General features: G+C 40.5%; 1 pseudogene; it reads right to left on the bottom strand.

The window, feature by feature from the left end:
- LOC119299538 overlaps positions 1 to 14,690 on the bottom strand; it is a 31,526-nt pseudogene that overhangs the window by 13,570 nt on the left and 3,266 nt on the right.

Here is a 14,690-nt window from a genome sequence, read left to right as displayed (position 1 = left end):
GACCCGTAGGTCTGAAGTAAACTACTCACACTTCATCGGAGGGGCTTGGATGATGATGTAGAAGCCCTCCGTGGTCGATGCCCCCTCCGGCGGAGCTCCGGAATAGTCCCCAAGATGGGATCTCGTGGATACAGAAAGTTGCGGCAGTGGAATTGGGTTTTTGGCTCCGTCCCCGATCGTTTGGGGGTACATAGGTATATATAGAAGGAAGAAGTACGTCGGTGGAGCTTCGAGGGGCCCACGAGGCAGGGGCGCACCCTAGGGGGGCGCGCCCTCCACCCTCGTGACCGCCTCGTGGCTTTCTTTATGGAGGGTCCAAGTCTCCTGGATCTTATCTGATGAGAAAATCACGTTTCCGAAGGTTTCATTCCGTTTGGACTCCGTTGATATTCTGTTTCTCCGAAACACTGAAATAGGCAAAAAAAACAGCAATTCTAGGCTGGGCCTCCGGTTAATAGGTTAGTCCCAAAAATAATATAAAAGTGGAAAATAAAGCCCAATATAGTCCAAAACAGTAGATAATATAGCATGGAGCAATCAAAAATTATAGATACGTTGGAGACGTATCAAGCATCCCCAAGCTTAATTCCCGCTCGTCCTCGAGTAGGTAAATGATAAAAAGAGAATTTTTGATGCGGAGTGCTACTTGGCATAACTTTAATGTAATTATTCTTAATTGTGGTATGAATATTCAGATCTGAAAGATTCAAGACAAAAGTTCATATTGACATAAAAATGATAATACTTCAAGCATACTAACTAAGCAATTATGTCTTCTCAAAATAACATGGCCAAAGAAAGTTCATCCCTACAAAATCATATAGTTTAGTCATGTTTCATTTTCGTCACACAAGAATGCTCTCATCATGCACAACCCTGATGACAAGCCAAGCAATTGTTTCATACTTTAGTAATCTCAAACCTATAAACTTTCACGCAATATATGAGCGCGAGCCATGGACATAGCACTATGGGTGGAATAGAATATAATGAGGGGGGTTATGTGGAGAAGACAAAAAAAGAGAAAGTCTCACATCAACGAGACTAATCAATGGGCTATGGAGATGCCCACCGATTGATGTTAATGCAAGGAGTAGGGATTGCCATGCAACAAATGCACTAGAGCTATAAATGTATGAAATCTCAACAAAAGAAACTAGTGGGTGTGCATCCAACTTGCTTGCTCACGAAGACATAGGGCACTTGAGGAGGCCCATTGTTGGAATATACAAGCCAAGTTCTATAATGAAAAATTCCCACTAGTATATGAAAGTGATAACATGAGAGACTCTCTACTATGAAGATCATGGTGCTACTTTGAAACACAAGTGTCGTAAAAGGATAGTAACATTGTCCCTTCTCTCTTTTTCTCTCATTTTTTTGGGCCTTTCCTTTTTTATGGCCTTTCTCTTTTTTTGGGCCTTCTCTTTTTTTATGGCCTTTCTCCCTTTTATTTATTTATTCCTCACTTGGGACAATGCTCTAATAATGATGATCATCACACTTCTATTTATTTACAACTCAATGTTTACAACTCGATACTAGAACAAAAATGACTCTATATGAATGCCTCCGGTGATGTACCGGGATATGCAATGAACCAAGAGTGCATGTATGAAAGAATTATGAAGGTGGCTTTGCCACAAATACTATGTCAACTACATGATCATGCTAAGCAATATGACAATGATGAATGTGTCATGATGACGGAATGATGGAAAGTTGCATGGCAATATATCTCGGAATAGCTATGGAAATGCCATAATAGGTAGGTATGGTGGCTATTTTGAGGAAGATATAAGGAGGTTTATGTGTGAAAGAGTGTATCATATCACGGGGTTTGGATGCACCGGCAAAGTTTGCACCAACTCTCAATGTGAGAAAGGGCAATGCACGGTACCGAAGAGGCTAGCAAGGATGGAAGGGTGAGAGTGCGTATAATCCATGGACTCAACATTAGTCATAAAGCACTCACATACTTATTGCAAAAATCTACAAGTCATCAAAAACCTTGGCACTCGCGCATGTTCCTAGGGGGATAGATTGGTAGGAAAAGACCATCGCTCGTCCCCGACCGCCACTCATAACGAAGACAATCAAATAACACCTCATGTTTCAAATTTGTTGCATAACGTTTGCCATACGTGCATGCTACGGGACTTGCAAACTTCAACACAAGTATTTCTCAATTTCACAACTACTCAACTAGCATGACTTTGATATTATTACCTCCATATCTCAAAACAATCATCAAGCATCAAACTTTCTCTTAGTATTCAACACACTCATAAGAAAGTTTTATTATTAATCTTGCATACCAAGCATATTAGGATTTTAAGAAAATTACCATGCTATTAAGACTCTCAAAATAATCTAAGTGAAGCATGAGAGATCAATAGTTTCTATAAAACAAATGCACCGGCGTGCTCTAAAAGATATAAGCGAAGCACTAGAGCAAAACTATAAAGCTCAAAAGATATAAGTGAAGCACATAGAGTATTCTATCAAATTCCAAATCATGTATGGCTCTATCAAAAGTTGTGTACAGCAAGGATGATTGTGGTAGACTAACAAGCAAAGACTCAAATCATAAAAGATGCTCCAAGCAAAACACATATCATGTGGTGAATAAAAATATAGCTCCAAGTAAAGTTACCGATAGAAGTAGACGAAAGAGGGGATGCCTTCTGGGGCATCCCCAAGCTTTGGCTTTTAGGTGTCCTTAGATTATCTTGGAGGTGCCATGGGCATCCCCAATATTAGGCTCTTGCCACTCCTTGTTCCATAATCCATCAAATCTTTACCCAAAACTTGAAAACTTCACAACACAAAACTTAAAGTAGAAAATCTCGTGAGCTCCGTAGCGAAAGAAAACAAAAGACCACTTCAAGGTACTGTAATGAAATCATTATTTATTTATATTGGTGTTAAACCTACTGTATTCCAACTTCTCTATGTATTATAAACTATTTTACTAGCCATAGATTCATCAAAATAAACAAACAACACATGAAAAACAGAATCTGTCAAAAACAGAACAGTCTGTAGTAATCTGTAGCTAGCAAAAGATATGGAACCCCAAAAATTCTAAAATAAATTTCTGGACGTGAGGAATCTATCTATTAATCATATTCAAAAATAATTAACTAAATATCACTTTCCAAATAAAAATGACAGCAGTTCTCGTGAGCACTAAAGTTTATGTTTTTTACAGCAAGTTCAACAAGACTTTCCCCAAGTCTTCCCAACTGTTCTACTTGGCACAAACACTAATTAAACACAACCAAAAAAGAGGCTAAATAATTTATTTATTACTAAACAGGAGCAAAAAGCAAGGAATAAAAATAAAATTGGGTTGCCTCCCAACAAGCGCTATCATTTAACGCCCCTAGCTAGGCATAACAAGCAAGAATAGATCTAGGTATTGCCATAATAGTAAGATAGATTATTAAAACTCATTTCATATTCTCTACATTCGGCAGTAAGTTTTCTTTGAGGCAAGCAAAAGTAATCAAAAGGGCTAAATTTAATGGGACAAAAGTCCTCAAGATCAACCTTGGGAGGTATAGGTTCCTCCTTTGGTCCTTCATAATGCACAACCAATTCATCATTATAAGCATTCTTTTGACAGAACTTTGTGAGCTTATATTCAAGAGAATATCCTAGTTCATTGTTTAGAATAGCCAAATAATCATTAAGTTTATAAATTCTATCAACTAAAACATTGGTAGGAACCCTTTTTCTAAGATTTTCATTGAAAGCAACATAGTCTAGAGATTGAAAATGCACTATTTCTTCTTGATCAAAGAGGATAGCCTCTATGGGAGGACGGCAAGCATCCACCCTATAATGCGCAAAGATTTCTTTGGCTTCTTTTATTATGAATCTAAATTCATGAGCCAAAAAGATAGTAGCGACACACTTAACAGAAGAATGCTCAATATTAGAAAAATCCAGAAAAATCCTTTGTATGGAAGGATGCATGTGCATGAATTGTCTTTCAAGTTCAACTACAAGCATGGCAATAGCGTCCACAAGACTACTAGTTCTGTGAAGGATAGAACTACCCATAGAAGGTAAAGCACCGGCACAAGTAAAGAAATCTTGAATAACTCCTTTTCCAATAATATTACCACTACCAACACAGAATTTTTTTGTATGAAAGATGGTAGGTTCTTTAGCAGGAGCATCGGAATTTTTCATGATATTATTATTGTCCATATCGACAATAATTTCCCCAATTTCAGACATAGAGGCAGAAGGTAAAGGACTTGACATAACGACAAGCTAGCAAACTAACACATGAGCAAACAAAAGGCAGACGGGCAAAAAGAGGCAAATAGAGAAAGAGAGGGAGGAAGGAGAGAGAGAGGGAGAATAAAATGGCAAGGGTGAAGTGGGGGAGAGGAAAACGAGAGGCAAATGGCAAATAATGTAATGCGGGAGATAGGGATTGTGATGGGTACTTGGTATGTTGACTTTTGCGTAGACCTCCCCGGCAACGGCGCCAGAAATTCTTCTTGCTACCTCTTGAGCACTGTGTTGGATTTCTCCGAAGAGGAGAGGATGATGCAGCAAAGTATCTAAGTATTTCCCTCAGTTTTTGAGAACCAAGGTATCAATCCAGTAGGAGGCTACGCGCGAGTCCCTCATACCAACACAAAAACAATAGCTCAACGCAACCAACGCACTTAGGGGTTGTCAATCCCTTCACGATCACTTACGAAAGTGAGATATGATAGAGATGATAAATAATATTTTTGGTATTTTTGGTATAGAGATGCAAAGTAAAAAAAGTAAAATCAAAGTAAAAGCAAAGCAATAATAAAGTGATGGAGATTGATATCATGAGAAAGAGATCCGGGGGCCATAGGTTTCACTAGTGGCTTCTCTCAAGATAATAAGTATTCTACGGTGGGTGAACAAATTACTGTTGAGCAATTGACAGAATTGAGCATAGTTATGAGAATATCTAGGTATGATCATGTATATAGGCATCACGTCCGAGACAAGTAGACCGACTCCTGCCTGCATTTACTACTACTACTCCACTCATCGACCGCTATCCAGCATGCATCTAGAGTATTAAGTTAAAAACAGAGTAACGCCTTAAGCAAGATGACATGATGTAGAGGGATAATTTCATGCGATATGATAAAAAAACCATCTTGTTATCCTCGATGGAAACAATACAATATGTGCCTTGCTGCCCCTTCTGTCATTGGGAAAGGACACCGCAAGATCGAACCCAAAGCTAAGCACTTCTCCCATGGCAAGAACAACCAATCTAGTAGGCCAAACCAAACTAATAATTCGAAGAGACTTGCAAAGATAACCAATCATACATAAAAGAATTCAGAGAAGATTCAAATATTATTCATAGATAGACTTGATCATAAACCCACAATTCATCGGTCTCAACAAACACACCGCAAAAAGAAGATTACATCAAATAGATCTCCACAAGAGAGGGGGAGAACATTGTATTGAGATCCAAAAAGAGAGAAGAAACCATCTAGCTACTAACTATGGACCCGTAGGTCTGAAGTAAACTACTCACACTTCATCGGAGGGGCTTGGATGATGATGTAGAAGCCCTCCGTGATCGATGCCCCCTCCGGCGGAGCTCCGGAACAGGCCCCAAGATGGGATCTCGTGGATACATAAAGTTGCGGCGGTGGAATTAGGTTTTTGGCTCCATCCCCGATCGTTCGGGGGTACGTAGGTATATATAGGAGGAAGAAGTACATTGGTGGAGCTTCAAGGGGCCCACGAGGCAGGGGGCACGCCCTAGGGGGGGCGCGCCCTCCACCCTCGTGACCGCCTCGTGGCTTTCTTGACGGAGGGTCCAAGTCTTCTGGATCTTATCTGATGAGAAAATCACGTTTCCGAAGGTTTCATTCCGAGTGGACTCCGTTTGATATTTTGTTTCTCCGAAACACTGAAATAGGCAAAAAAACAGCAATTCTGGGCTGGGCCTCCGGTTAATAGGTTAGTCCCAAAAATAATATAAAAGTGGAAAATAAAGCCCAATATAGTCCAAAACAGTAGATAATATAGCATGGAGCAATCCAAAATTATAGATACGTCGGAGACGTATCACTCCTCCCTTTCCTGGTAGGAGTAGGAGAGGGGGAAGGAAAGAGGGGGCCGGCCCCCCTTGCCCTAAACCAATTCAGTTTGGGTCTTGGGGGGCGCGCCTCACACTTCCCTTGCTGCCCTCTATTTCCACTAAGGCCCATGTAGGCCCATTAAGCCCCCCGGGGGGTTCCGGTAACCCCCGGTACTCTGTATATGTCCGAAACCTTCCGGAACCTTTCCGGTGTCCAAACATAGTCATCCAATATATCGATCTTTACGTCTCGACCATTTCAAGACTCCTTGTCATGTTCGTGATCATATCCGGGACTCCTAACTACCTTCGGTACATCAAAACACAAAAACTCATAATACCGATCGTCACTGAACTTTAAGCGTGCGGACCCTACGGGTTCGAGAACTATGCAGACATGACCGAGACACGTCTCCGGTCAGTAACCAATAGCGGAACATGGATGCTCATATTGGCTCCCACATATTCTATGAAGATCTTTATCGGTCAAACCGCATAACAACATATGTTGTTCCCTTTGTCATCGGTATGTTACTTGCCCGAGATTCGATCATCGGTATCTCAATACCTAGTTCAATCTCGTTACCGGCAAGTCTCTTTACTCGTTCCGTAATACATCATCCCGCAACTAACTTATTAGTTACAATGCTTGCAAGGCTTATAGTGATGTGCATTACCGAGTGGGCCCAGAGACACCTCACCGACAATCGGAGTGACTAATCCTAATCTCGAAATACGCCAACTCAACAAGTACCTTCGGAGACACCTATAAAGCACCTTTATAATCACTCAGTTACGTTGTGACGTTTGGTAGCACACAAAGTGCTCCTCCGGTAAACGGGAGTTGCATAATCTCATAGTCATAGGAACATGTATAAGTCATGAAGAAAGCAATAGCAACATACTAAATGATCAAGTGCTAAGCTAACGGAATGGGCCAAGTCAATCACATCATTCTCCTGATGATGTGATCACGTTAATCAAATGAAAACTCATGTCTATGGCTAGGAAACATAACCATCTTTGATCAACGAGCTAGTCAAGTAGAGGCATACTAGTGACACTCTGTTTGTCTATGTATTCACACATGTATCATGTTTCCGGTTAATACAATTCTAGCATGAATAATAAACATTTATCATGATATAAGGAAATAAATAATAACTTTATTATTGCCTCTAGGGCATATTTCCTTCAATTTGTTCTGAGGCGGATTCAGACGGAGCTGACCACTCCTATTTACCCCCCCCCCCCACCGAGGTGTTTTCTCTAACTTGGCATGATGATGTTGGTCATATCATGCATATGTTGCCTTGCAGTGCCTACTTTTGACATCATATATGTCATTTACTTAGTTTAGACATGTTTTGTAATGCCACTTGTTAGTTTATATATCATATATGTGAATTATGCAATCTCGTCTCTTTTAGCCAGCCATAATATATGTGAAATGTGCAATGTCATCCTGTTTAACCAGGCATCATATATTTGAATGATATCTTGCCAATCCTTTTCTTCATTACATTTCCATTTGCTGACAATGTTTGTACATTCAACTACTCTTCCTGTGAATCAGCCATTTGAATGGGTGATGGAAAAATCTGGAGTGAAAACAAGGTCTTCAGAGCAGACAGTGCTACCTGTCGAAGCAGATCTCTTGCTGGGTCTCGATAGCTCCTCAGAGATGGATTCAGAGGCAGATGACTAGTCCTATTCCCCCACCGAGGTGTATTCTCTAACTTGGCACGGTTATACTGCTTAGATCATGCATATGGTGTCTTGCATTGCATAGTTTAGACATCATATACACAATATTCAACACCATGTTCTTAGTTCAGACATCATATATGCAAAGGCCCTCTGCTTAGTATATAAACCACATATGTGAATTAAATCATGTGATCCTGATTACTTAGATAACATGTATGTGAATTATGTCATGTGAACATGTTTACTAAAGACATCATATAATTATCTCATGCCATCATATTTAGTTAGTCATCATATATTTGAATTATGTCATGCTATGCTATCCAGTTTAGATAAACATCATATATGTGAAATTATGTCATGTTATCCTTTTTAGTTAAATAACATACATATGAACTATTTCATGCCCTCTCTTTTTTCCACACTATCTATTGCATCTGTCTCTCATACAAGCTCTCTATATTCAACTATGTTTCCTGTTTATCAGCCATTTGAATTGGAGTAGGTGATGGCAGTATCTAGCAGCGTAAAACCACGGTCTTCAAATAAAATAGTGCTACCTCTTGGTGGAGATAGAACCCCGGTTGTACATGCACGAGAACCATCCCTACCACACATAACCCAGACTCTCACAGATTGTACCCCTACTGCGATGGACAGAGAACCAGCTTCAACAAATCTAACCCCAACCCCGGTAGATAGTAACCCAGTTCCAGTTGACACAGCACCATCTCCACCACAGAGCTTCCAAACAAGAGCGGTTAGTAAGGCAGCTCCAGTGCCCAAAGCGCCAGTACTACCACGGCGAACCCCAAATCCACCAGTTAGTACACCTATTCTTGTGGGCAAAGCACAACCAGCCATTCGTAGTTTAGCATCTATCGCATTTGATGTTGTTAAATCCTATGTGCGTACGTATCTTCCCATCATGGAAATATTATACTGAAGATGAAGGAAAATGCCAGTTGTAGGTGTTCGTCCAGGAGTTATGTGTAAGTAATGTTATTCATGGTAATTACTTTGCTTTGTCACATACATTCTACCTCCATGTTGGTTATAATACAGCAAATGTTCCCATTTTTCTCTATAGAGAAGGACCGATTTGGAAACTCAGGATGAGGTAACATGTGCTAATACATTTGCTATCTTTAAGAATGCTTGGTGGCAGTATCAAAATTACCTAAAGAAAATGTACTTCACTAGCAAAGAAACTCATCAAACTCACATCAGCGTTACACTGTTCATTATGGGCCAGTTTCACCACGGGCCTTTAATGGGCTCAGAATTACAAAGGGCCTTGTATGGGCCGAAAGACGTCATGGGCCATACATGCGCCGAAAGTTACAACGGGCTGGAATCATATTGGACGGCCCAGATGACACTACTGGGCCTAATTCGGATAGGCCATAACGGGTCATGAGTTAGCGGGCTGTAAATGTGCTATATGTGAATATGCCGTTAATAGGATTTCCGTGGGCCGGCCCGCTACCTTTTGACAAGTCAAACGGGTCGGGCTTCTCACCTGAATGGGACTTTGTTGGGCCGTGCCACGTGTTGACGTATCATAGGTGCCTCCTGTCCAATGAGTGGATGACATCTGTCCCAACGCTGAGCCGACACATGGTTCCTCTGGCCGTTGAGAATTTTACACGTGGAAAATCCCCATTAGTCCGGGTTGTTAACGGGTTATCGGATCCAAACCGGAACCCAGTAGCTTAACGGTGACCCGTTATGGTGGATGCCATGTGTCAGTTACCCTTGATGAAAGCACTTCATGACGCGCCATTTATCGTCATGGAAGTGGACACTTTCGTGATGATAATTTTGGTATTGTCATGGAACACTTCTACGACAGCACAGGTATGACTATCTTGATTCTGTCATAAAATCGTTATGGATGTATATGCATGATAGAAAACGTGACCTACTATGACAAACACGTATCATCACGGAAGTGGTATTTTTTAGTGAAAAGGATTAATTCGAAGAATGGGGTGTGGAGAAAAGAGTCAATATTTGGGTTGATCCTTGGTTTCTAAGATAAATATACAAATAGATCTCAAACAACAAGACAACAAACAAAACAAATAATTATACAGATTGCACAAATGTATCCAGGGCCGACCCTAGCATTATGGAGGCTCTAGTACGAAAGTTATGAGCCTAACAACTATAATAGAGTAATATAAATACTTTCATTGGAAAATATCGCATCATGAAAATCATTATAAAGGCATAAAACATCAAAAATAAAGTCTTAATACAACATGTATATGTGATTGTATGATACAAATGATGATTACAAGTTACTTGGGTGGGGGGGCAAATGCCCCCTGCACCTTCTGTCATGGCCTAGGGCCCTCAGTGTGGTAGTGAGCTGGTATGAGTGCAAGATAACAATTAATGAAATCCATGATGGAAAATTTGGAGAGCCATGAGATAACCATCAAGTCATGATTGATAGAAATACGAACAATTTTGTAGGTCTGAACATAAGCGGGTGATCGGTCAAACGATGGCTAATCCAACTCACAAACCACAACAAATATTTGCACAAATGTCAGTATATTCAAAAGAAGATCAGCATAGTAAGAAACTTATTATCTAGGACACATTCAGTTTTAGAGATAAAAATGTACCTTGACAAAGCCAACGGCGACAATTACCACAACCCACGAAAGCAAGTAGATTTGAAAAAAATCGTCATATGCATAAGTGCCATATACAACTGCATACTTACTGATATACAAAGAAAGTGTAAAGAGAGAAATGCTTCAATAATTCTAGAACTCGACACCGAGTGACATAGATATACATTCTCAACAATCCACCACGTTCTCAGCTCTTTTCTGGCTGCACTTCTATGCCCCCTTGGTTCATCATCTGCTTATTCCATTTTGCCTAATCATCAACATTTTTTGGCCAAATGAAACCGGAGTGACTAAAAAATGAAGGAACAAACATCCAAGTCGTCGCCATAAACCATGTTGAAGCAACCATCAAATGTAGAGCCAAAATTTTAAATTTGGGTGTATATAGCTCCAATTTTAATTTTTTTCAAGTCACCAACGCGCCTATCGACTGCTGTTGGAAATATGCCCTAGAGGCAATAATAAATTAGTTATTATTATATTTCCTTGTTCATGATAATCGTTTATTATCCATGCTAGAATTGTATTGATAGGAAACTCAGATACATGTGTGGATACATAGACAACACCATGTCCCTAGTAAGCCTCTAGTTGACTAGCTTGTTGATCAATAGATGGTTACGGTTTCCTGACCATGGACATTGGATGTCGTTGATAACGGGATCACATCATTAGGAGAATGATGTGATGGACAAGATCCAATCCTAAGCCTAGCACAAGATCGTGTAGTTCGTATGCTAAAGCTTTTCTAATGTCAAGTATCATTTCCTTAGACCATAAGATTGTGCAACTCCCGGATACCATAGGAATGCTTTGGGTGTACCAAACGTCACAACATAACTGGGTGGCTATAAAGGTGCACTGCGGGTATCTCCAAAAGTGTCTGTTGGGTTGGCACGAATCAAGACTGGGATTTGTCACTCCTTGTGACGGAGAGGTATCAGACATCATCATAATGTGCACAATGTGAACAAGGAGTTGATCACGGGGTGATGTGTTACGGAACGAGTAAAGAGACTTTCCGGTAACGAGATTGAACAAGGTATCGGGATACCGACGATCGAATCTTGGGCAAGTACTATACCGGTAGACAAATGGAATTGTATACGGGATTGATTAAATCCTTGACATCGTGGTTCATCCGATAAGATCATCGTGGAACATGTGGGAGCCAACATGGGTATCCAGATCCCGTTGTTGGTTATTGACCAGAGAGATGTCTCGGTCGTGTCTGCATGATTCCCGAGCCCGTAGGGTCTACACACTTAAGGTTCGATGACGCTAGGGTTATAGGGAAAGTATGTACGCGGTTACCGAATGTTGTTCGGAGTCCCGCATGAGATCCCGGACGTCATGAGGAGTTCCGGAATGGTCCGAAGGTCAAGATTGATATATATGAAGTGAGGATTTGGCCACCGGAAGTGTTCCGGGCATCACCGGTAATGTACAGGGACCACCGAAAGGGTCCGGGGGTCCACCGGGAGGGGCCACCAGCCCCAGAGGCTTGCGTGGGCCAATAGTGGGAAGGGACCAGCCCCTAGGTGGGCTGGGGTGCCCCCCACCAAGGCCCAAGGCGTCTCAAGAGAAGAGGGGGGCAAACCCTAGGGCAGATGGGCCCTAAGGCCCACCCCAAGTGCGCCACCCCCTCTTCCCCCTTTGGCCGCCACCCTAGATGGGATATAGGGCTGCCGCACCCCTTGGGGTGGGAACCCTAGAGGGGGCGCAGCCCCCCCTATATATAGTTGAGGTCTAGGGGCTGCCCAATAGATGAGTTATTCTCTCCTAGGCGCAGCCATACCTCTCTCCCTCCTCGTCTCTCGTAGTGCTTGGCGAAGCCCTGCTGGAGTTCCGCGCTCCTCCACCACCACCACGCCGTCGTGCTGCTGCTGGACGGAGTCTTCCCCAACCTCTCCCTCTCTCCTTGCTGGATCAAAGCATTGGAAGCCGCACCGGGCTGTACGTGTGTTGAACACGGAGGCGCCGTTGTTCGGCGCTTAGATCGGAATCGACCGCGATCTGAATCGCTGCGTGTACGACACCATCAACCCCGTTCTCTTGAACGCTTCCGCTTACCGATCTACAAGGGTATGTAGATGCAACTCCCCTTCCCCTCGTTGCTAGTCTCTCCATAGATTGATCTTGGTGACACGTAGGAAAATTTTGAATTTCTGCTAAGATCCCCGACACCTGCTTCTCTTGAAATATACATATTTATACTAAAATTTTATACTTACCATACTACCATGTTAAGAATTATAATTTTCCATTACTTATTTGGCATACTTAACAAGATAACAAAGTTAAATATTAATTGTATTAATTGTATTATTTATTATATATTGTTAATGCATATCATTGGAAAATACTCATACATTGCGCTGAATTCAATTTGTACTTTGTAAAAAATGTTTTTATTATTATTTTATGATACTTGTGTAAATCATATAGTTTATACATATCTATATATGTTAGATATCTCTAAAACATTTAGTTTAACAAATATCGTACTGGTGGTTATGCTCTTTGATTAGGAAAGGATATATGTAGAAAATTCTAGAATACAAGTTTAACCATATGTGAGGGGTTGCCTAGATATACTCGTTCTTGGAACACCCATGTACAAATTTAATCATATATTTGTTAAATCCATATGGTTTAACAAATGTACTACTCTTTTTTAAACAGAAATTATGGGTGTACATCCGTACACCCATGTACTCATCTAGCTCATCCATGTATACTGAGCACTCGTGATCTCATCAAGACATACTAAACTGTCAGAAGAAACACCAACTTAAACCCTTTGACAAAGTGACTTTGAGAGTATAGCTGATAATTATCGATGAAGCTTGCATGAAAAGCAAAAAAAACTACGTCCTGTCGACTGATATTTAGAGCCTCTATGAAGAAGGGTTTGTCCATAGGAGTGCACTTTTATTCCAAGCGAGAATGTGAAAAAAAGTAGCTTGCAGTTGCATTAGGACGAACTCACCGATGGTTGCTCGAAAACCTTTTTCAAGGCCGAGTTCTATCACCATAGGAAATATTGTAAGCAATCCAAGTTGAAGAAAAGATTGGGATGCAAGGGATCTTTCTAACAACTTCATATTCTTAGCCGTTGTTTAAGTAGGACAACTTCATGTAGACCACTAAGAACCAAATTAAGCTCACCGCGGAGAAAAATATAAACACATATTGTTCATAATCGTACAAAATATGGACTCGTTATAATAATATGACTCGTCGTTGGTGATATACTAATCCACATAAAAGATTGGATTTGACTAATGTGGAGTTACAATGCAATGGACAGGAGAAGGAGGGAGGGAGAGAACATACTAGGTTGTTGAAGTTGAACCCCACTATGATGAAATAAAATGAAAGCATCCGGGGAAGGTAAAATCCTTGCCTTAACATCTATATTTCACGGCTAATTGTATGTTCACCATCGCCATGTGCAACTTTGGCTTCAAATATTAATATCTAATTAAGGCATACATCACGCCCTTTGCCACCTTGAATGCACTCATTATAAGTTATATTTCCGCAACGCGATATGGAATTATAACCTATAAAGTTAATTTGAGGTGCAATTTCTTTTAAAATGGCATGAAGTTATTGTTTTCAACAAATAGATACTTAATTATATGAGAAAATACATCCTCACTTAAGTTTATTATTTTAGAGGTTTTGCTTATACAACCTTTTGTAAAAAAATACCCAATCAAAAATATCCGGATGATCATAGTGAAATCATACCCTGCAACCATTTTTATTTTTTTGGTACAGAAACATATTGTCGGTTCTTCAGTAATAATATGCATGGTATTTAATATGACACCGTAACATTCATAAAAAGTGAGAACACTAGAGCATAGGAAATTAGCTTGTGTAATCATAGCAAACACTATAAGATGAGGAGCATGATTTCACCTCAAGGGATTAGCGAGGAATCTCTATCCAATTGTAACAAATGATGTTTCTTGGTATGATATGAATCCGACAACTAATGAAATATTGCACATACAATAATGTCATGTTATTCAACTATACAGACAACAATAATTATGAGCACATTCTGGAAACATAACAGACCTTCAAGTGAAGATATGTTCTCCAAGCCCAAGGATTGTTGGAGATTGATCTCTAGGGTGCTTAACAAACTCTTCGAGGATATTTCTCATTTCGTAAGCTCTTTGCAGATAATTTTCTTGATA

This window comes from Triticum dicoccoides, chromosome 5A (genome assembly GCF_002162155.2).
Source record: "Triticum dicoccoides isolate Atlit2015 ecotype Zavitan chromosome 5A, WEW_v2.0, whole genome shotgun sequence".
In the NCBI taxonomy this organism is placed as follows: Eukaryota; Viridiplantae; Streptophyta; class Magnoliopsida; order Poales; family Poaceae; genus Triticum; species Triticum dicoccoides.
Note: the sequence above shows the minus strand (reverse complement) of the source record. Positions and strands in the feature narration are given on the sequence as shown.